The 25,000-nt window shown below is 36.4% G+C and overlaps 1 long non-coding RNA gene and 1 pseudogene across 1 annotated transcript in view; both read right to left on the bottom strand.

The window, feature by feature from the left end:
• Window positions 1–25,000, bottom strand: part of LOC149133781 (uncharacterized) — a 62,833-nt gene that overhangs the window by 283 nt on the left and 37,550 nt on the right. The window contains exon 2 of the long non-coding RNA XR_016243454.1: window positions 1–393. This exon is cut by the window's left edge and continues 283 nt beyond it. This is a non-coding gene — a long non-coding RNA (uncharacterized LOC149133781). The remainder of the gene's footprint in view (window positions 394–25,000) is intronic.
• LOC128248964 (5S ribosomal RNA) lies at window positions 17,263–17,381 on the bottom strand (annotated as a pseudogene).

Genomic DNA, 25,000 nt, shown 5'->3' with positions numbered 1-25,000 from the left:
AAATTATTAAACATAACATGCAATGCATCTACACACATGAACATACGTGCTTCTCAACCACATGTTTCCGGGTTCAGTCCCACTGTGTGGTACCTTGGGCAAGTGACTTCTGCTATAGCCTCGAGCCGACCAAAGTCTTGAGAGTGGATTTGGGTAGATGGAAACTGAAAGAAGCTCTTCATATGTGTGTGTGTGTTTGTGTTAGTGTCTGTATGTGTGTCCCCCATCATCGCTTGACTACCGGTGTTGGTGTGTATACGTCTCCGTAAATTAGCGGTTCGACAAAGAAACCGATTGTATAAATACTAGGCTTTCAAAAAAGTAAATCCTGGTGTCGAATTACTCAACAGAAACACTTCAAGGTGGTGCTCCAGCGTGGCCGCAGTCAAACAACTGAAAGAAATAAAAGAAGAAAAGAATACATACATACATACATACATACATACATACATACATACATACATACATACATACATACATACATACATAAAGAGAGGGGGAAAAGAAACGAGAAACATATGAATACATAAATACGTAGTCACATATGTGCATACCCACATTTTTGTGTGTGGAATTTTGCAAGAATCGCTGAGTTGGCAGAGTCACCTGAGCTCCGGATAGAATGCATTGTAGTATCTGTTTGGGAACCTGTACATTCAGTCAGTGGAAGACAAAAAAATGAATTCTTGTGAACTCGACAAAAAATGGTGACAGAGTGACAAGAGATCTTTGAGCAAGTGCTCGAAAAATTCCGCTAAACACTCAATATTATAGCAAAGTGACTACAGGAGGAAACATCCCTCATCGTAATACTCCCAACCAGTAATCGAACTGCTCCCAGTCACGTCCTCGTTATTGACAGCTATTTGCCCTTCCTGTACTTTCCATCCCAACACCTGACATTTCCAGGACATCATCTTACGAAACCTCGACTTCTCTCTAATCCAGCACTGTTACTTCCCTCACTTTTTGTAAACGCCTACTCTGTTTCTACAGGGTAAATTAAAGCCTGGGGGATCTTTTGGTTCATAGTTCCTTTACCATTTAACTTACCCATCCTAGATTCTTCGCATTATCCCGCTCCCGTTGCAACATTGTCCGTCCATTTCATAACATCACTCTACGTTTCTAAATGATATTTCAATGCCCTGGACAGCTTCAACTAAATCTCAGAAATTTCAGCCACTTGATCAAATGCCAACTCTGTGAAGCATTGAATATAGGGGAACGAGTCGGAGACACATTGATTCTCTCAGAGAACATAGTTGTACGTATAACAGACTAATACTAATACCCATTGTTCTTTAATTTTCTCATTCCACCCCACCCACATCTTAGGCCTTGTGCAATACCTGGGCTTGACGGAAATAACAGTTAATCTTCAACCTGGACACAGACGTATGTGTCTATGTATCAATACTCGCCTTGTGTTCGTCTACCACCCCTGCACAAAATGGTAAACATTCATATGTACATTTCATGCCCTGCTCTATTGCACACATTCATCTACATCCACACTCTATGATGACCCGTTCAGCCAACCTTACTATAATTATATTTTATCCGTACTACCACACTGTTACGGCTTATTCACATCCACATCATCTAAAAAAACATGCACACATACACGCATTCACATACAGTTTCTCTCATACAACAGACGCAAACTTTACTACAGTCTCCTCACGGTTATCTCCCTTAGCATCTGCCATGTCTTCGTGGAAGTTATTAATTCTACTCATTTTCTTTCAAAGTCTGGCATGCTCCACTTTTTTTTTAATAGAAAAATGCATTTTAAGCTTCTTATTTCTCCTTTGTTGGCTTTCCACGTTCCCTCTTACGTGACAAATGACAAATGTCCGAAACGTCAATAATTTTTTCTTTTCCGTCGTCACAAGGTAGATATTTTGTTGTTCATGTTTTATTGTTTCGCATTTTCTCTCTCGGGATTTTCCCTGCACACACACACTCACACACGCACATACACACACACACATACACACACACGCACAAACACACACACATACACAAACACATATTTAGGCCTGCGTATGGGTATGTTTCTGTATGTAAGCTTGTATATATCTAAATTAGGAAGTTTACACACACACACACAAGCACACTCACAAACACACACACATACGTGTGTGTGTTTGTGAGTGAGAGTGTGTGTGTACGCGCGGACGCGTGCGAGCGTGTGTATGTGTGTGTGTGTGCGCGCGGGGGGGGGGTGCGCGCGGGTGTGTGTGCGTGCAGGCATCCCCATCATTTGGGAGAGCAAAAGGTTGACATACCTATAAATATAGAATAGAAATGAGAATAGGAAAGGCTGAAAGAGTGATGTGGGAGAAAGAAGTACTGCATGAATTCAGTTGGTTGAGGAGTTACCAAGTTCATGAAGCACTTCACTCCTTACAACTATGTCGTTAAAAAAATCCATACACTACTCTCTCTCTCTCTCTCTCTCTCTCTCTCTCATACACACCCACATATACATACACACACACACTTCGTTATGTTGACATACAACTTTATTGTCTACAAACATTGCCATCATACATACTGTTATTACTACTGCCAGTTCGTGTATAGGTTGCAGTGGCTGTGACGTTGTAGTGTTGATAATATTTGTGTTGGTGTTGGTGTTGGTTTGGGTGGTGATGGCGTGAATGGAGGCTGCGGTGCATTGCTGGTGGCAGCAGTATTCATATCGTGCGCGTTGATTGTGTTCTTGCTACTGTTTAGTTCCAAGTCAATCACCATTGATCTAAGATCAAAGAGATTTCATTCAACTTTTAAAATACACTAGGGCACACAACATTAACTCGTGTCATTGTATTTTTACTTTATAAATAAGAGTTGCTTATCTTGTTGTGGTTGCCGTTGGTAATTATGGAGTTAGTGCATCGGCAATGACAGTGGTTGTAATGGAGTTTATATTGATGATAGATGGTAGTGGTAGTGGTGGTGGTGGCGGCGGCAGTGGTGGTTGTGGTGGTGGTGGTGGTGGTGGTGGTGGTAGTGTTGGTGGTGGTGGTAGTGTTGGTGGTGGTGAAAATTTCATTTACCGTATTTGAGTCGTATCAGATGCACCCTCGTATAAGACGCATTCTTATTTTACAAGTATATTTTGCAAAAAAAAACATTTAAGCGTTTCTTCATGTGCTTATTTAAAAGTATTTCAAAGTGGTTTTGTGAGAGAAAATGTAGGATTTTGTGCATGTAAATACATTGCTGTGACAGTATACTGGAATTTTTATGAAACCATAAATGTATCATAAATACACTACGTTATGGAAGTATCATATCCCAACTTTATCATGTTTCAGATCAGCTGTGCAGTTTGATTTTGTTTTGGTCAAGAGAATTTCCACACAGGATATAAAACTTGTAATTCTGGCTATAATGTTTTATCTAACAGCCATCGGCCATTAGTAATGGCGTACCACTGCTTTGAATTTACTGTCATCGACTTATTGCAAATAGTAGACAGATGGATGAAATTTTAATATTTTTCAACTTTCTAGTAGTATACATTTCGGTACTTAAAAATGTTTCTTAAAAGTAACAGAGTCATTGAATAATATAAGATATATAACATAATCATGTGACCAAAGAAATATAAGGCATATATAATGTGGGTTTTGTATGCTAGGTAGGAATGTATAATAAGATGATAGGGCCTACTTACTTAACTGATGTGATACAGAGCGCGATGTTCTGACGTTTTTTTTTTTGTTTTTTTTTCAATATTTTATAAGTAAGGTGGTAAGCTGGCAGAAACGTTAGCACGCCGGGCGAAATGCTTAGCGGTATTTCGTCTGTCTTTACATTCTAAGTTCAAATTCCGCCGAGGTCGACTTTGCTTTTCATCCTTTCGGAGTCGATAAATTAAGAACCAGTTGCGTACTGGAGTCGATCTTATCGACTAGCTCCCTCCCCCCAAATTTCGGGCCATGTGCCTAGAGTAAAAAAAGAGTATTTTATAATTAGTAAGAATTATAATGGTGGCGAGCGGCCAGATTCGTTAGCGTGCTGGGCAAAATGCTTAGCGGCATTTCGTCCATATTCCACTCAGATCGACTTTGCCTGTCCTCCTTTTGGATTTTGGAGTCCATAAATTAAGTACCAGTCGAGCAATTAATTGACTAGTTCCCTCTCCGAAAATTTCAGGCCTTGTACCTATAGTAGAAAGGGTTATTAGTAACAGTTATTGTGCCTAACAGAAAATTATAGCGCGCATCCAGCTCCTTGACCTTATGACATTCAGTCCTTCATCTGTAACATGGCAACATTGAACGCAGGACTATTTTTGGAACATTTATTAAAAAACCAAAAGCGCATTCAATACATCGGGAAATATTGTGCACACACACATACACACACACACACACACTCTCTCTCTCTCTCCCTCTCTCATTCACTCACTCACTGACTCAGGAAAAACAGACAGACAGATAGAAAGGTAGACAGGCTGGCAGACTGACAGATAACTTGCTAGCTAGATAAATAAGTACTCATGTGGCGAAAGAAAATATACAAATACACAAGCTCACACATGTGCATGTACATATATGCATACACATTTACGCATATATAAACATATATATGTGTGTGCATGTGTGTATATGTATTGGTGTATATAAATGTGTGTGTGTGTATGTATTTATGTATATAAATGTGCGTGCATGTATGTATATATATATATATATATATATATATATATATATATATAGATAGATAGATAGATAGATAGATAGATAGATGTGTGTGTGTGTGTGTGTGTGTGTGTGTGTGTGTGTGTGTGTGTGTGTGTGTGTGTGCTTGTGTGGTCGTCATTATGATTCTTTAAATTATAAAACTTTAATTTGATCTTAGTTAAAACACCTACAAGCATCCTTTTGGATGAGAATGTCTAGACTTTAAATTCTTAAATTCACTCTGCTTTCCTCAGGGGCAACATAAAAAACCATATCCGGAAATAATTGGTCATAGATTGAAATATACGTAAACACAAAATCCCATAAATTAAGCTCGCTGTAACGCTAAGGGTGTGTGTATTCCAAAATTGTATTTTCTAAGTTAAATGCTATACAGAATCAGGTCAATTGGTATTGTAAACAAACAGGAAACGTAATTTATTTACATTATTTACATTTGACGGATATTTGTCCTCGTCTTGTTTGTTGTTAGCAAAACGTTTCGGCTGATACACCCTGCAGCCTTCATCAGGTGTCTTGGGGGAAATTTTGAACCTGGGTTCTTATTCCTAATGTATTTTTCGATGTAATTATTATTATTATTATTATTATTATTATTATTATTATTATTATTATTATTATTATTATTATTATTATTATTATTCAGGTCACAGCCTGGAATCGAACTCTGAATCTTGGGTTTAATAGACTGCACTCTTAACTACTATGCCAATATGTCTGCGGGCGTAGTGGTTAAGAGCGCAGGCTACTAACCCCAAGATTCCGAGTTCGATTCCAGGCTGTGATCTGGATAATAATAATAATAATAATAATAATAATAATAATAATAATAATAATAATAATAATAATAATAATAATAATAATATGAAGAAGAAGAAGAAGAAGAAGAAGAAGAAGAAGAAGAAGAATTACATCGAAAAATGCCTTAGGAATATGAGGACCCAGGTTCGAAATTTCCCCAAGACACCTGATGAAGGCTGGAGGGTATATCAGCCGAAACGTTGTTTTAATAACAAACAAGATGAGGACAAATATCCGTCAAATGTAAATAATGTACATAATTCCTCATCTCTTAAATAATATTGAACTGTGTGAAACGTATTGCAGAAGTTATTATGATGAAGTTCATGAAGGGTGGTGAGCTGGGAGAACCGTTAGTACGCCGGACAAGATACTTAGCGGCATTTCTTCCGGCTCTTTACATTTCTGTGTTTAAATTCCGCCGAGATCGACTTTGCCTTTCATACTTTAGTAGTCGATAAAATAAGTGTCAATCAAATGCTGGGGGTGGGGGGGTCGATGTAATTTACTATCCCCTCACCCCTTCCGAAATTACTGTCCCCGTGCCAAAATTTGAAATTATTATTATTATCAGGCTGGTAAGAGCAACAGAACAAATGTTCTGTGTGTTTATATCCGTCTTCTACGTTTTGAGAAACATATCCGGGTTTATACGTTGTCTTTCATACTTCCGGCATTGAATAATAATAATAATAATAATAATAATAATAATAATAATAATAATAATAATAATAATGATACCAGTCAAGATTTGTTATCGATTTAATCGTCAATACCGCACCTCAAATCCTATTTTCTCACCCAGCCTCCCCCATCCCAAATTTATTGATTATTATTTATGTCACTTTACGTTCTAAGACGTGTATCCTGTTGTGATCGATTTCATTCACATTTCATCCTATCCGGGTCAATAAAATAAAGTACCAATGAAGTACGTCGAATGACAGAGAGAGTGAGGAAACTTAATTGATTACACACATACCACCCTCAAATTTGTAGCTTTGCAGACATAAGTTGAAGGCATTATTATTATTATTATTATTATTATTATTATTATTAACTTTACTATGGCGGCGAGCTGGCAGAGTAGTTAGCACGCCGGGCAAAATGCTTAGCGGCATTTCGTCCGTCCTTACATTCTGAGTTCAAATTCCACCGAGGTCGACTTTGCTATGAAATAAGTACAAGTTACGCACTAAGGTCGATGTAATCGACTAGCTCCTTCCCCAAAATTTTCAGGCCTTGTGCCTATAGTAGAAAGGGTTATTACCTCCGCCTTCGCTAAGGCGGAGGTATTTTTTTTTTTCAATCGTGTTTGTTGGTTTGTTTGTCCGTGGACAAGATATCTCAAGAACAGCTGGATGGACACGGATGAAACTTTCAGGGATGTTTAGTCTCATGTCTGGCACGGACTGATTACATTTTGGGATCGAACCGATACCGGACAAAGATTCTGAATTATTTTTCCCGTTTTTTTTGTTTTGTTTTTTTACTTAATTTTTGAGAGTGGTCAGGTTCATTTTTAATATTCTCGTTTGTGAGAGGAAACGAGTTTATTCCAGATATTCTCATTTTAAAATCATCGTTGAGAGGACGTTGGTGTTGATTTGGCGGAGGTTTGCGTTCCCTGCATCTCCTTGTTATTGTTATCACTATTAACTCCATAAAAAGGCGGCGAGCTGGCCGAAACGTTAGCACGCCGGGCGAAATACTTAGCAGTATTTCGTCTGTCTTTACATTCCGAGTTCAAATTCCGACGAGGTTGACTTTGCCATTCTTCCTTTCGGGTCGATAAATTAAGTACCAGTTACGTATTGGGGTCGATCTAATCGACTGGCCCCCTCCCCAAAAATTTCGGGCCTTGTTCCAAGAGTAGAAAAGATTATTATCTTTCCCAAGGCAGCGGGCTGGGCGAAATGCTTAACGAGACTTCGTTTGTCCTTAAGTTCGCCGTCGAATTTGCCTTTCATCTTTTCGGAGTCGATCAATTAGGTACCAGTGAAACACTGGGGATCAATGTAATCGACTCGCCCCCTCCCCAAATTTCAGGCCTTGTGCCTTTAGTAGAAAGGATTATTATTAACTTTACAAAAGTTATGTTGTTGTTGATGATGATGATGATGATGATGATGACAAATGCGTCGACGATGATGATGGCGATAACGATGACGATGACAACGACGTGATGAAAAAGATGACGATGATGATGATGATGATCAGTATCATCATCATCATCATCATCATCAACATCAGCATCATCATCATCATTAACATGATTTTCTCATCAGGATGGTCGGTAATGTTATTATCGATGTTCTTAATTCCGATTTTTGCTTTGATGTTTGTGTCATTGATCTTTTAATTTTTTTTCTTTTTCCGAAATATTTTCTTTCTTGATTTTGTATGGAAAAGAAAAAAAAAACCCTCCCAAAAGATAATAAAACAGTAAAAACTAACACTATCAGAAGATATCAGAGGATTGGTTACTTAGAAAGAAAGATATTCACGTTAGAAAAGAGATGTTAAGATACACAAATGCGTATATCACCTCCTAAAACACATCAGTTTATTTTATTTATTTATTTATTTATTTTTATGCTGTAATAATCATTTCAGGTAAATTCTTGGTAATATAACTATAAAACAAGCGTAAAATTTGAAGTTTTCGAAAACTATGTATTTCTTTTACACACAATCATACAAACTCGTACACCCGACGCTTATATATAGATATATAAAAATGTGTTTGTAAGTATGTACACACTTATGTAAGTGTGTATGCATATATATATACATGTGGGGCGGGGTGTACATATATGTATATATGTGCTCTTATCGAAATACATAACTATATAAGCGAATAATTATATATTTTTAAATATGTGTGTAAACATAATGTGCATGGAATTGAAATATAAACGGAGGCAAGATACCAAAGTTATGTAAGCTGGAGAAAGATGTTTATATGCATATATAAATATGTATATACATATATATATATATATATATATATATATATATATATATATATATATATATATATATGCTTCCCGATTGACGCGTCTCATAGTTGGCTTACCGTCCGTCAGGGAGAAGTACCAGATGTTGCTCCACTGCAAGAACAGCTAAAATGTTTTCGAATATTTACATTTATATCATACCAGTTTTTTTCTGATTCACTACATTGTACACACACACACACACACACACACACACACACACACACACACACACACACACACACACTATACATACTCACACCCACACCCACACACACTGGGTCTCTTTCAATATCCGTCCACCAAATGTACTCACAAGGTTTTAGCCGACCTCAGGTTCTAGTAGAACACTTTCCAAATACATACATACATACATACATACATATATATATATATATATATATATATATATATATATATATATATATATATATATATATATATATATATATATATATATATATATATGTAAATGTGTGTGTGTGTGTGTGTAGGAATGGTAGAATGAGTTATTTCGGTATGGGTATAAAATGTATGAGAAACTAAAGATGATATACTAGCACTTTGATTCTGATCACACGAGTATGCGCATGTGTATAGTATATGTAACATTCAACATTTAACAGCTGATGAAAATGCGTTGAAAGAATTGTAACGATTTTTAATAAAGCCTGTTCAATCCATATTCTCAAATTAATTTCTCTTTTTTTCTCCTTATTCTGTGCAGATATCGACTAACAGGAAAAGTCCGATATCCGAAGAGGAGCTTTGGAAAGAACACTACCAGTTTATTATTCAATATTGTATATATATATATATATATATATATATATATATGTGTGTATATATATATATGTATATATATATATATATATATATATATATATATATATATATATATATATATGTATAGATATATATATGTGTATATATATATATATATATATATATATATATATATATATATATATATATATATATATATATATATATATATATATATACAGTTGTAAGAAAAGGGAGGAAGAGAATTTCGATTGACTTCACGTGATGAGTTGTAATGCAAATTTGTATAAACAAATAATAAAATAAGGAACATGTCGCAATTTACATAGTTTTAATATATTTTGAATAAAAGAGTATTGTGGTTGTCGACCGGTTTCACTTTCGCTAATAATAACATTGAAATTATTGTGATTTCGTATGAAAGTTTGCAGATGAATACACACACACTCACACACGCACACACACACATACACACATGTACATATACATACATACACACATACACATACGTATGTGTGAGTGTACGTATGCATGTATGAGTGTACGTACGCCTACATATGTAGGCGTATGTGTATGTGTATGTGAATGTGTGCTTCTGTGTATTTGTGCGTTGGACTAGGACTACCACGTATAGCAAGCTATCTAAACTTTTAGCTCCGTTCTTCAGCTAAACGGAGTATTTCCGCTTCAGAATTAGAATGTTCGCCTTTCAGTGCATCACTATCTTTCAGGACTATATGTATTTATTTTTTCAATTCTTTACGACGGACTCGAACGCAAATATGCTATTCGCCGTTGTTTTTGTCACAGGAAAGCAGCTTCTTAACGACGATGTGTTCAATACACTCTCAGTTCATTAGTACAAGAGATACTGGGACATCAAGTGTTTCGACATATGTTATGTCTCATCAGCCTGTGTCATGAACACATACTCTCCCTCTTTCTCTCTCTCTCTCTCTCTCTCTCTCTCTCTCTCTCTCTCTCTCTCTCTCCCATAAATATATATATATGCACACACACAAAGAGAGAGAGAGGTACATAGATTAACAGAAGTATACCCACACGCACATACCTACATATATATATATATATATATATACACTCTACTTATATGTATTTAACAAAGCCCTGTGTCTTTCTACAAGTTTCTATATCTTGTGTTCTCCTCTCTCCCTTTTGTTCACTTTACACACCACGTGCCTGTGTAAGAAATGCATTTACGAACGTACATACATAAACAAATATATCTGTACATACATGTGAGCATGTATACGTGCGTACGTGCCTGAGTGCGTGCATACGTGTTGTGTGTGTGCCTGTGTGCTAGTGTGTGTGTGTGTGTGTGTGTGTGTGTGTGTGTGTGTGTGTGTGTGTGTAACTATAAGGAGAACTATGCATTCAACAAGCTCCTACGTTCTGCTTGAACAACTTGGGTAATTGAGTGTGGGCTACTTAGAAATGCAACCGACATCGTCCACTGCTCAGTCGTGTTACACAGGAGACTAAACAAAGGATACTAATTAATTAGCCAGGTTTTGTTTCAATATTTTGCTTTATTAAAGATCCATTGTTTCAACAATGAGGTGAATATGAACTCCTGCGTATATTTCTTTCACTTGTCACATATTCATCCCGCAAGCAATTCGCCATATAAATTCACTTACATGCTTGCTCCTAAGTTTCCCCTCAGTGGTCTCGGAGGTCTTTATAAAGGTCATATACAATGTATTTCTTTATAAAAACAAAAGCAAATACACTTTAAAAAAATGAAGAAAATTCTATCTCCATCGATTTCATCAATGGAAAACTTGTCCCAGTTGTGTGATCAACCCAACTAGCTACTCGCGGAGTAATTCGCGGATAAGTGATTCAGTATTCCATAGGCACGTGTAACTTTAATGTAACTTTTTTTTATGTAACCCAGTGTGACGCAGTGTATGGCAAGGTAGTTTCTTTTGATTTTACAAATCAAAATCCACCCGATGAGCTTCTGTTGACTTCTTGTTTCTCCCTGCCCGATTTCACTCACCATAAAACTTCCTGACACTTTTCATACTATATTTAGGAATTCATTATCAAATATGTCCTTTTTTATTTCATATGACAGTCTGTGATCTGAGTGTGGATTTGGATGCTTATCTATCTATCTATCTATCTATCTATCTATCTATCTGTCTATATATATATATATATATATTCTACTTGTTTCAGTCATTAGACTGCGGCCATGCTGGAGCACTGCCTTGAACAATTTATAGTCGAATGTATCGAACCCAGTAATTTTTTAAAGCCTGGTAATTAATCTATCAATCTCTATTGCCGAACCGCTAGTTAACGGGGTCATAAACAAACCAATACCGGTTGTCAAGCGATGGAGGCGTGAGAAACACAGACATAAATATATATATATATATATATGTGTGTGTGTGTGTGTGTGTGTGTGTGTGTTCACCTCCGCCTGTTGCTCACACGTGACTACAGGCCATTTCTCTCGCCTCTCGACATCTCTTCTACTATTTTCTTCTCTTCTATTTATTCTATATCCTTTCAAAACTTCTCCCATGCATTACCCATTACAATTCATCTTGTCCTAACAGCCTTTAATGTTTCTCTTGTTCGATTGTTTACTCTGTACGACCACTCTGTTTCTGTTTGTTCGTTTAAAGACCTAACTCTCTCCAAATTTTATATTTTTAAAATTTCTGGATGCTGCTGTTATATGAAGTTTTCCTATTTTGTCGTAGAAAGCACGAAATAGGGAGTAGTAAAACAGTCGACAACTGACGAGGAGTTATTTTCTTTTGGTATTTTGTCTTGAACTTCTCTCTCGTATGTTAACGTATTTTTCACTTGTTGGAGATGTCCTGTACTTAACGTGTATTTATATATATATATATATATATATATATATATATATATATATATATATATATATATATAGAACGGGCTTCTTTCAGTTTCCTTTTACCAAATACACTCACAAGACTTTTGTCGGTCCGAGGCTATAGTAGAAGACACTTTCCTAAGATACCATGCAATGGGACTGAAGCTGGAACCATGTGGTTGGGAAGCAGGCTTCTTACCAGACGCCCACACCTGATATATATATATATATATATATATATATATTTCTTTCTTTGCGCCCTTTTAAAGCCTAGCCAGGCTCATGGGCCCGGTTTCCTGGTTTCAATGGCTTATGTGCTCCCTATCTGGATGGCACGCCAGTCCGTCGCATCGTTACTCATTTTTGCCAGCTGAGTGGACTGGAGCAAAGTGAAATGAAGTGTTTTGTTCAAGAACACAACGCGTCGCCCGGTCCAGGAACCGAAACCAGAATCTTACAATGATGGTGCTGACATCCTAACCACTAAGCCACGCGCCTCCACGATATATATATATATATATATATATATATATATATATATATATATATGGACAGACAGACAGACAGACAGACAGACAGGCAGACAGACAGACAGACAGATAGATATATAGATAGATAGATAGATAGATAGATAGATAGATAGATAGATAGATAGATAGATAGATAAGCGACCAAATCTATCATATTAATGCTCTGTATTTCTAATCGTATCTAGCTAACTAGCTCTTTGTCTGCCTATGCATTTATTTATTTATCAATTTATTTATCTTTCTGGGGGAAGACGTGCGTGTATGTGTGTGTGTGTGTGTGTGATTCCATCTAGCTGTTTCTCTAGTTGATTATCCAGCTATTCATCTGTCCATCTAACTCCTAACCTATCTAACGAATCGAACGGGTAAGTCGAGTCTCTTTCACCGACACCTTTTTACACAAACTGGTTTAGTGCAGAGAGTGCGACAATTGTAATTTTCCCAATAACAGTTTCAGGGTAAACGGAAATCTCTTTGATTTATTTCGTATCTGAAATAAAGTACATTTTTCATTCATATCTGATTGATAATAAATGAAGAATATTCATTTTTTTAACGCCAGGTGCCATTCATCCTGAAGATCCTAGAGAATGTAACGTAGTGATTTGCATGAATATTGACAGATGTACCTCTAAAGAAAAGCCTAGGGAAAATCCGAAATAGTATCCCAATGCTTTCTCGTGATATACATACATACATACATTCATCGACGGAATGCCAATTTCATACAAGTACACCTCAGCTTACGTCGGTCACTGATTGTAAGGCATGCGAAGAAACGTACAAAACGACGCAACACGACAAATCATTTAAAAAATATATATATTATCTTCTGTCTGTTTTAATGAAAGGTATGTATGTATATTTTCGCAATTTTTTTTTTTTTTTTTTTGTCATTTTTATGATTATCCAACTTACGACGGATAACTCGACTGAAGTTCAGTTTTATTTCTTAAATGTTGGAAAAGACATTACTTGAAACAACGTAAGTTGAGGCATGCCTACATAACGTGTGTGTGTGTGTGTGTGTGTGTGTGTCTGTGTCTGTGTGTGTGTGTGTGTGTGTGTGTGTGTGTGTGTGTGTGTGTGTGTGTGTGTGTGTGTGTGTGTGTGTGTGCGTGCGAATTTATATATATATATAGCTATATAGATATATAGATAGACAGGCAGATAGATAGAGAGATATAAATAGACTGGTTAAAATCACAAAATGAGCATCTTCTGCATTAAAAAAAAAATAGGGATTTAATGATTTTAAGCGAGTTCAGTGGACCAACACAATAACGCAGAAATGGTAAGGTCGGTGCTAGCGTTATCACTGTTGTCAGCGAAAATGAAATTAATTAAAATGACATGCTTGGTTTTGGTAAAGAACCATTAGCTTAATGATAAAATATAGTGAAGGAAAGCAAGGGAGACAACCCAGAAAATTTAATTAAATAGAAATACAGTGTGGACAAAACGTTGAAGAAAGTACTTGAGGACAGTTCTACCAAAGAATACTGGCGGAGATGATGGATGGGTGGCTGGATGATAGAAATGCAACGGAAGGAGTTTAATTTTACTAAATACAATTATTTTGCTTCCTAAATTAAGCATGTTAGCACAACCTTTTAATGCGAGGGAGTGCTTAAAAGTTCTTGGCTTTGGTTAAAAGAAAATACAGAAGGTTCATTTAATTATGATTTTATTCAATGTATTCCCCTCTCACATTCACACACTTACGGCAGTGGCCCTTCAGTTTTTCTAAGCCTGTAATAACACTCGGAAGGTTGGGCCTCCAACCATGCCATTCGCGACACGCTGAAGGCCAAGAACTTTTCAACGACCCCTCAATATATATATACATACGAGAGGATGCAGAAATGTTCCTGGCTTTGGGTAAAAGAAAATACAAGAGGATCAATTAATTATGAATTTATTCAACATTTTCCCATCTCAGATTCGCACACTTATTACAGGGGTCCTTCAGTTTTTCTAAGCCCTGTAAAATAAACTCAGAATGTAGTTTATTCTAACATTACATCCGCGTTTTAGTGGAAACAAATATTAGTTTTCGGTATTAATACTGCCTCTGTCGCTAATATATATATTTTAACTACTGTGATTGTCCTTTTTTTCTTTTTTGAGGCTATAAAAATAGTATTTTAATAGTAATCCTCGTAAGTTTATTCTGGACACATTATCCCTGAGCAAAGCAACGCCATTAGTAAAGTAATGTATTGGGCAGTTATTACAGATATAGTAATAAGAACAAATATATTTCCCTTTCCGATGATGATACGTGGTCCAGCAGCAAGGCTGTTTGATATACAATCAGATTGTTATGTCTTCGTGTCTATTTCTTGACCACTTCAATTTCATTCCGTATTCTCCTAGTTCATTCAGTTTGAAACGAATTGCGTTTCTTGCAGACTGGAGTCTTGCACAAAATTATTCCAAAATCTTGCAAATAACAAGATGTCAACAACAACCTTCGATAAGTTCGACAAATTGGATGGTGTTAGTATAATTGTGTGTGTGTGTGTGCGCGCGCGTTTGTCTGTGTGTATAAATGTGTAGACACATGCATATATGAATATTCATACAAACACACACATATATTTATACGTGCGTAAGTGTACACGTGCGATTCCTCATACATTCATATATAGGCGTATATAAGTGTGTATATATGCATACATATACATCTGTATGTGTATATATACATTTATATACATACAAACATACATACATACATACATATATACATGCATACACACACACACACACACACATACATACATATATATATATATATATATATATATATATATATATATATATATATATATATATATATATATATATTGAATCCCAATGGTGTAAGCAACATTTTATTCCACGTATTGATTTTAATTAATCATATCAATGATGATTTGGCAAGCTAATTTAAAACTCTCTCTCTCTCTCTCTCTCTCTCTCTCTCTCTCTCTCTATATATATATATATATATATATATATATATATATATATATATATATATATATATATATATATATATATATATGTATATATATGTCTGCGTGTATGTATGTATGTATGTATAGGTATATATACACACATACATACACGTATATGTGTACACACACACATATACGTATGTATATATAAATATAAATGTGTATGTGTGTGTGTGTGCGTGTGTGTGTGTATAATTTAAACTACTTTTGAATTGTCAATATCAGAAGTAACCAAATTAAAATTATGCATACTCATAAAAGAGGAAGATGCTGAGAGCGAACTGGCGAATATCATAATCTCAGAGAAGAAGTATCATAATCGTGCATTGCAGACAAGTGTGGTTGTGTATATATATATATATATATACACGCACAAATGTAATGATATGTGTATATATAAGTTAGTGTATGGAGTCATGTATCTGTACATACATAACTCCATATTCTAACGCGCACTTATGTACGTAAGTGCTTACATACATGAAAGAAGGGATATGCTTATGATTTAAGTAGCCATGTGTGTACAGTATGATTAGCGTAGATATGTTGTATGGCATAGATATGTATTTCTGTTATTGATTTCTCTAATAACAAGTAGGCTGTATGCACTTGTGTATGGTTTATATATGTTTGTATATTGGTATATAGCTGCGTGTGTGAGTGTATATAAATGCTCGTATATTTGTTTATCCATGTCTCTGTGTGTGTGTGTATGCGTGTGTGTGTGTGTGTGTGTGAGTGTGTGTGTGTGTATGCGTGTGTGTGTGTGTGAGTGTGAGTGTGTGTGTGTGTGTGTGTGTGTGTGTGTGTGTGTGTGTGTGTGTGTGTTTATAGAGAGGTATGTGAACATTGTGAAACATAACGAAATGACACAGAGGGAGATGTAACCCACAAATGAAACTATTTTCATGACAAATGAAAAACAAAAACAAAGAGAAATAGAACGCTATGAATAACGTAGAGAAAGATATATTATAAAAGGCAAATATAAATGAAAGAAATAATGAATATATATATATGTATATATATATATACATACATACACATATATACATATATATAAACAAAACATATTCATAAGAATGAAATGTCGTTAAGTGGTTATCTGTTTTCTCTCATAAAGTTCTTGAATGTAAATCTTAAGTTAGGTTTACAATTGACAATTAGTTCGTTACGCTTATTAAAAGATTTTTTTCTCCTGTCGGCGAAAAGACTCGGAAGGAGGTTTACGCAGAGGCAAAGGTTGTAAAATCTATCATTACAGCAACAGGGTTGGCCAGAATAGACAATTTATTTTTATAGCTTATGTTTGAGGAGAAATTTGCATCAAATTATTTCATTTTTATTTTTATGAATTCGCTTTTATGATATCACAGACACTCACACACACACACACACACACACACACACACACACATACATACATACATATATACATATATGGATTTATAAATTTTATATCTATTTATGTATTTTTTTCCTGTAGTTTCAGCTCAGAGCTGCGGCCCTGCTGATGCACCGCCGTTACAAAGTGTGTGACGCTTACAGCTCCTAGGTTTCCCAAGTGGTCACCCATCTAAGTACTCACTAGGCTCGACGTTGCTTAACTTTGGTGATCGGACGAAAACCGGAGCTTTCAACGTGATATGGCCGTAAGTATGTATATATGTATATGTATTACTCACAAACTCACTCATGCACGTGCGCGCACGCACACACACAAGCCCACATAGAAGCGAAAGACTGCAGATGGAAACCTCCGTCAGCGAGTAATAATTCAGTTTTTACTTCCCTACTCGAGGGAAGCACACAGGCCCAGAGGATAAACGCTCATAACATTCAGAAATTTGCTGAAAATACAGGATGATTCCCAATAATGCGATTCTGACTGCTTTTGCCACAATCGAGAGAAAGCGTTGCATCGTCTTTATGCACCTACTGCCGTTTCTTGTGAAGAAAAAATCTCTGATGTCTATTTCCCCTCATTATGCACACATAAACATACAAACTTTCATCCATACGTACGTACATACACACACATGTATAAGTATATGTGTATGTATGTAAGTATGTATGTATGTATGTATGTGTGTGTGTTTTGTGTGTGTATCTGTGTGTCTGTGTGAATGTGTGTTCCCTGGTTGACTGTTTCATGGTTTGTTGACCACTCGTCCACAAGATGCTCCTGGCTTCTTTTCCCAAATAATAGCATCGGCCGGTTGCTATATTAAGCAGTTACGAATTAAGCAAGCACCGTTGTGGTCACTCTAGTTCTTCTGATCTACTATTTTGCATAAAATAGTTTACTTAATGAGGATACATCAAAAGAAAAAAGAAACATGGAAATTAAGCTCTCCACCACGGTGCTGGCCCAATTCATGACTGCTTTATATCGTAGCTGACTTATGTTAATAATTGGAGAAAGAAACCGAGTACTTTATCTCTGAAGAACAGTCAACACTCTGTTAAACAGTCTGTCAGGAGACTGCCACCCACTATTTTCTGCATAGCAGTTGTTTAGAAAGAATGTGTTTATATTTCTATTTAACCCACAGGGAGGCTTTGTAATGCTTAATTTTTTCCAGTTCCCCTGATTTATATTATATTGTACATAATGTATGCACAACTCTGTGTGTGTATGTATGTATATATATATATGTGTGTGTGTGTGTGTGTGTGTGTGTGTGTGTGTGTATGTGTGTGTGTTTATATACATACATATTTAGATTAATGTTTCCGCGTACACAGGTGTGTGTGTGTGTGTGTCTGTGAGTGTGAATTCGTGTTTAGAGGATACGATAACTGTATATGTAAGAGTGTAAACTTTTTAAAAAATATAGAATATTGTTAAAAGTGTGATTTTGAAATGAACCAAACAAAGGAATGTAGGGAAGAGTAGGTGTGAGAGAAGGAGAGAGAGAGAGAGAGAGAGAGAGAGAGGGAGAGAGAGGGGGAGAGGAGGAGAGGGGGGAGAGAGAGGGGGGAGAGAGAGGGGGGGGGAGAGAGGGGGGAGAGAGGGGAGAGAGGGGGAGAGGGGAGGGGAGGAGAGGGGGAGAGAGGGGGGAGGAGAGGGGGAGAGAGGGGGAGGAGAGGGGGAGAGAGGGGGGAGGAGAGGGGGAGAGAGGGGGGAGAGAGAGAGATTGAAAGGCAGTAGTGAATGAGAAAGGAGTGTGAGTACGGGGCGGGAAGTGTATGAGAGCAAAAACGAAAACCTTGCCGAAGGATGTGTCATCTAATCCGGAAATATTGTAAAGATTTTATAATCTGTTTCAGTTTAATTCATATTATAATCTGCGCCTTTCTTTCTCTCTTTTTCCTTTATCACTCTTCTTCCTTTCTACATTTCTCTCCTTCTTTCTTTTTTAATTTTTTCTTCTACCTTTCTTTCTTTCTTTCTTTCTTCATCACATTCTTCTATTCCAGCTCTTCTTTCTTTTAATCTATATTTTTCGATCATTCTTTCACCATGAGTTTGTTATCGATTTTTGCTGGTTCTTTTTCTCTTCTCTCTGCGTTTTGTTGTTGTTGTTGCTATTCTTATTCTTATTCTCGTCGTCGTCATCATCATCATCGTCATCATCATCATCATCACCATCACTAGTATATTGTATTTTTGTGTCTTTTATTATTATCGTCTTTATTTTCTCCTTTCCTGACAACTATAATCTTCACAGTCGTCATTATCATCATCGTCATCATCGTCATCATCATCATCATCATCGTCATCATCATCATCGTCATCATCGTCATCATCGTCATCATCATCATCATCATCATCATCACTAGTATATTGTATTTTCTCCTTTCTTCACAACTACAATCATCACAGCCGTCGTCACCATCATCATCATCGTCATCATCGTCATCGTCATCATCATCTCCAACATCATCATCATTATCAATATCACCATCCTTATCATGAACATTATCACCAATAACAGCAACAGCAATATTGCCACTGTGATGATAGTCACCATTCGTCATGTGTGTAGGTTTATCAAGATTGATTAGATAGATGTCATTTGAATGGGTCGCCGGTATCTCTTAATATTTTAGCGGATTATAAAAGCCGGGAGTATGTGAAGTCCCAAGTGAGCGACACAAGGAAAGCTATTGAGAGAGTGAATGCAGAAAGGCGAAAGAGAGGTGAGAAAGAGAAATCACCATCTGCATCATCGTCATCATAATTATCATTGTCGTCATCCTCTTGATGATCTCATCGCCATCATCATCATCATCGTCATCGTCGTCGTTTTTAAGGTTATAACCATGGGCACGCTGGGCTGGATCTTTATTTCATTGAGGCAAACTCAACGTCGCTAGCATTTGAACACCGAGCGCAAAAAAAATATCCAGTAAATGCCATACGGTGTTTTTCATATAGTCTAACGATTTTGCATATTCACCGCCTGAATGTAGGTATGCATGTATGCGTTCTCGTATGCATGTATGTATGTATGTATGTATGTATGTATGTATGTATGTATGTATGTGGAGGCGCAATGGCCCAGTGGTTAGGGCAACGGACTCGCGGTCGTACGATTGCGGTTTCGATTCCTATACCAGGCGTTGTGAGTATTTATTGAGCGAAAGCACCTAAAGCTCCACGAGGCTCCCTAAAACACCTTGAGGAATCGGGCTTCACAAAACACCTAAATCCCCACGAGGGGTGGTGGTAAGCCCTGCTGTACGCTTTCTCCACAACTTTCTCTCACTCTTTTTTCCTGTTTCTGTTGTACCTGTAATTCAAAGGGCCAGCCTTGTCACACTCTGTGTCACGCTGAATATCCCCGAGAACTACGTTAAGGGCACACGTGTCTGTGGAGTGCTCAGCCAATTGCACGTTAATTTCACGAGCAGGCTGTTGATCGGATCAACTAGAACCCCCGTCGTCGTAACCGATGGAGTGCCACGATGTATGTATGTATGTATGTATGTATGTATGTATGTATGTATGTATGCATACATGTATGTACGTTATGCATATATGTACGTATGTATGTATACATGTATGTATGTATGTGTGTGTATGTATGTGTGTATGAATGTATGTATGCATGCATGTATGCATGCATGTATGTATGTATGCATGCATGCCTCTATGTACATAAGTACGTATGGTGTATGTATGTATGTACGTATGTATGCATGCATGTATATCATGTAGTATGTATGTATGTATGTATGCATGCATGTATGTATATATGTTTTAAGGAGTGAATTTTGTGAAGCCCGATTCCTCAAGATTGGTGCGGAAGCATTTAGTTATATATTTAGGCGTAACTACAGGTATAAGGGGTATAAATCTAAATTACGAAACCGGTAAGTTACGGGAACGTAAAAAAACCAACGTAGGTTGTCAAGCGGTAGAGTGGAATACAAACACAAACACCATCACAAACACACACATACATACACACACACACATTCATACACATACATACACACACATACACATACATACATACATGCACATATATACGATGGTCTTACTTCGTTTCCATCAGCCATATCCATTCACAAAGCATAGGTCAGCCTGAGATTATAGTATAAGAGACTTGCTCAAGGAGCAGTATAGTGGAACCGAACCTGAAACCATCTGGTTGCTAAATGAGTTCCTTAAACAGTTACACCTGCGCCTATAAAAGGATTGTTTTCTTTGAAGAATTTCTCTCTGAATACCTTTAAATTGATTATAATCCTTCCTCAGCCAGCTCATAGTGGACATATTGTCCACTGCAACTACAGTTATTGACGCGATGGTGTAGATGGTAAGCATTACTGCGAGGGAACGTAGTAGAGCAAGGAAGCTGATCTGTTGTAATACGATCGTTTCCTCGTTGTTATAGGCATGTCCGTTTCAGAAGGATGTTTGCATAGAGCTGTTTGGACAATATATAGACTATGGGGAATAAAATTACATCACTTACCTTTCGAAATAAAACTACACTCATTAATTCTCCTCTTACGCTCAACAAATGCCGCTTGCTGACGTAACTGCTTTGCAGGACATTAATTCTGTTCTGAATGAATTTAGACTCCCAATGTAGTTTCATTCTTGTTCGTGTAGCCAACAGAGAGATGTATTTTTGTCATTTTATAGCAATTAAATAGATCATAATTGACTTCATATGCCTAGAAATACGCTTTATCGTTTTGGTTTCTTCTATAGCGACAAATGAAATGGCTCTATTTACCTTTCCCGTTCTTGTTTAGCTTCGGTGCTTTTTCTAATGATGTTGATGTCATCGGATCCGGCCATGTTGCTTGCTGCAAATCGCTACATGATGAATTCAAGTTTGAGACGGACCTCACTAGGATCTTGAATAAAATTTGGGTCTTTTTATGTTTTTTGGTTGGTGTGTGGATGACGAGGTTACTGAACGGGATAAAAAGAATAAGCAATTATCTAAGAAGATTGATAGTTGTGACACTAATTTTGACCACAAATTCAATGAATAGTCTCAAACAAAAGAATATGCGACTGATCGCGCTCAATATCTAAATATGCAACCATGTACATATGTTCTTACCTGTATATATGTATCTATCTACCTATGTATGTATGTATGTATGTATGTATGTATGTATGTATGTATGTATGTATGTATATACATACATATATATATATATATATATATATATATATATATATATATATATATATATATATATATATATATATAGGAGAATGTACGAAAAAACAACAACAGACGAGGACAGGTGGTGTAAACAACAAAAGGATGTATTAGTATGACGCTCGGGAATACGGAAAGTCTTTAACGTTTCGAGCTACGCTCTTCAACAGAAAGAATACGGAGACAAGGAGAAAAACACGGAGAAAAAAAATTGAATAGTGTTCGGTCAACGGTCAATCATAGCTATATATATATATATATATATATATATATATATATATATATATATATATATATATATATATATATATATATATATATATATATATATATATATATATATATATATATATATATATATATATACATGTATACATATACATATATGTTTGTGGGAGGAGAGTCTTGGACGGGTGTGTGGGTGTTTATGTGTACGTTTGCATTTGTAAATCTATCGCGGATGTCGACCAAGAATACCAACATTAGTGAAGAACATAAACATTGGGCAGAAAATCGAGAAACCAGTATTTTTACAAACGAATTCTAATGAGATATTTGTTCTACCATCGAGTTACTAAGATAGTAACAGGTGCGCCGAAAATCTGCAGCTAACGACGCTATTATTCACCAGTTCCCACTTCCAATATTAAATCAAAAATGAAGTCCAAATAATTTTAAAAACAGAAATCGAAATAATCTTCGAGGGAATACATTAAGGTGTCACAGTAGTAGTAGTAGTAGTAGTAGTAGTAGTAGTAGTAGTAGTAGTAGTAGTAGTAGTAGTAATAGTAGTAGTAGTAGTAGTCAGTGATGCTTATCGATTGCTGCACCCGGAACGTTGAAAACTTTTGAAAACTTTTGAAAACTTGAGATCACCGATACAATTAGTAGACAGAACCTCCCTTTAAAATGTAGGAACAAAAATCAAGGAAAAGAACTTCAGTGTTATCAGCCAATCGCTGCAAATTGAAAGGATCTTGTCTTTAAAGCCAACCAGTGAATGCAACGGACATTTAACATATTAGTTCGCCTCAACGAGACATATTCCGCTTGGTTAGCAAGATTTGGAATTGATCAGCATATATAAGAGAGAGGGAATATTGTGAAGCTGATTCTCATCTCGAAAGACTGAATCATATCTGTTCCAGTCTTCCATAAGTCGGCTTTGAAGACAAGATCTCCTCACGATGGTATTGTCTTTATTTCCCAGAAAATTTGATTGATTGAAATTGTTGGAATTTTCTTCATCGGTTGTTGTCTTGAATGTTAGGCACTCTTAAATGAAGTTTTTATTCTGTTAGTTGCAGAAATAATCCGAATCCTTTTTTTTTTAACTCACTATATCATATATATATGTGACCTTACTGTTTATGTATGTATAGGCGCAGGAGTGGCTGTGTGGTAAGTAGCTTGCTTACCAACCACATGGTTCCGGGTTCATTCCCACTGCGTGGCACCTTGGGCAAGTGTCTTCTACTATAGCCTCGAGCCGCCCAAAGCCTTGTAAATCGATTTGGTAGACGGAAACTGAAAGAAACCCGTCGTATATATGTATACGACGGGTTTCTTTCAGTTTCCGTCTATTAAATCGATTTACATGTGTGTGTGTGTGTGTGTGTGTGTGTGTGTGTGTGTGTGTGTGTGTGTGTGTTGTGTCTGTGGTTGTCCCCTCAACATCGTTTGACAACCGATGCTGGTGTGTTTACGTCCCCGTCTCTTAGCGGTTCAGCAAAAAGAGACCGATAGAATAAGTACTAGGCTTCCAAATAAGTCCTGGGGTCGATTTGCTCGACTAAAGGCGGTGCTCCAGCATGGCCGCAGTCAAATGACTGAAACAAGTAAAAGAGTAAAAGAGTAAAGAGTATATATTATGCAGAATGTCCCTCTGGACTACGTGTCTTCGGCTACATTGTAGATAGTCTCTGACGATTTCAGCCTACCAACTGTAATAAATATTTTAGCCCTCTTTTTATCAACTATTACAGCACATTTATATCTACGTGTATGCATGTTTGCCTTTATGTACGTTTGGATGTATGTATGTATTTATGCTTGTTAACTTAAACCAGATGCCAACACAGTATATTTCAAGATACTAGTCCGGGTTTTACAAGGTGACATTCTTGCACCATTATTATTTATAGATACAAGAGATATAATGTGAGAACAGCTATCGAAGAATATGAAAATTTGGAATACAGTCGAAAGCCAAAAGTTAGTCGAAGATATTCAATCATGACTATCGCGGATACAGACCATGTAGGTAATATCTATTAGAATATCTATTAGAAGCGACTAGACCATTTCATAGATACGAAAGTCTTGCCAAGGATGCATCAACCAAACAAACACTGAATTCATATTTTAAGACAAAAACAAACAAAAAAATAGAAAGAAAAATTGAAGAAATCCAATGAAAAAGTTTATCTGTACCTTCTAGTAGAAGATCCTAAGATGGTTAGAGAAATAAAAAATGGCTTGTCTAGCAACAGAAAAAATGGTCACTTTATGGAGATAAATTGGCACTTTCTCGGTTACCACAAGTGTTCCAGTTGATTCTATCAATGTGTTGTAATCCTTTATTGTTGGATTGTTATAACGCTCACTCTGGTATACCAGTATAGTTGTTAGATAAGTAA

This window comes from Octopus bimaculoides, chromosome 10, assembly GCF_046866305.1.
Source record: "Octopus bimaculoides isolate indiv1 chromosome 10, ASM4686630v1, whole genome shotgun sequence".
Taxonomy (NCBI): domain Eukaryota; kingdom Metazoa; phylum Mollusca; class Cephalopoda; order Octopoda; family Octopodidae; genus Octopus; species Octopus bimaculoides.
Note: the sequence above shows the minus strand (reverse complement) of the source record. Positions and strands in the feature narration are given on the sequence as shown.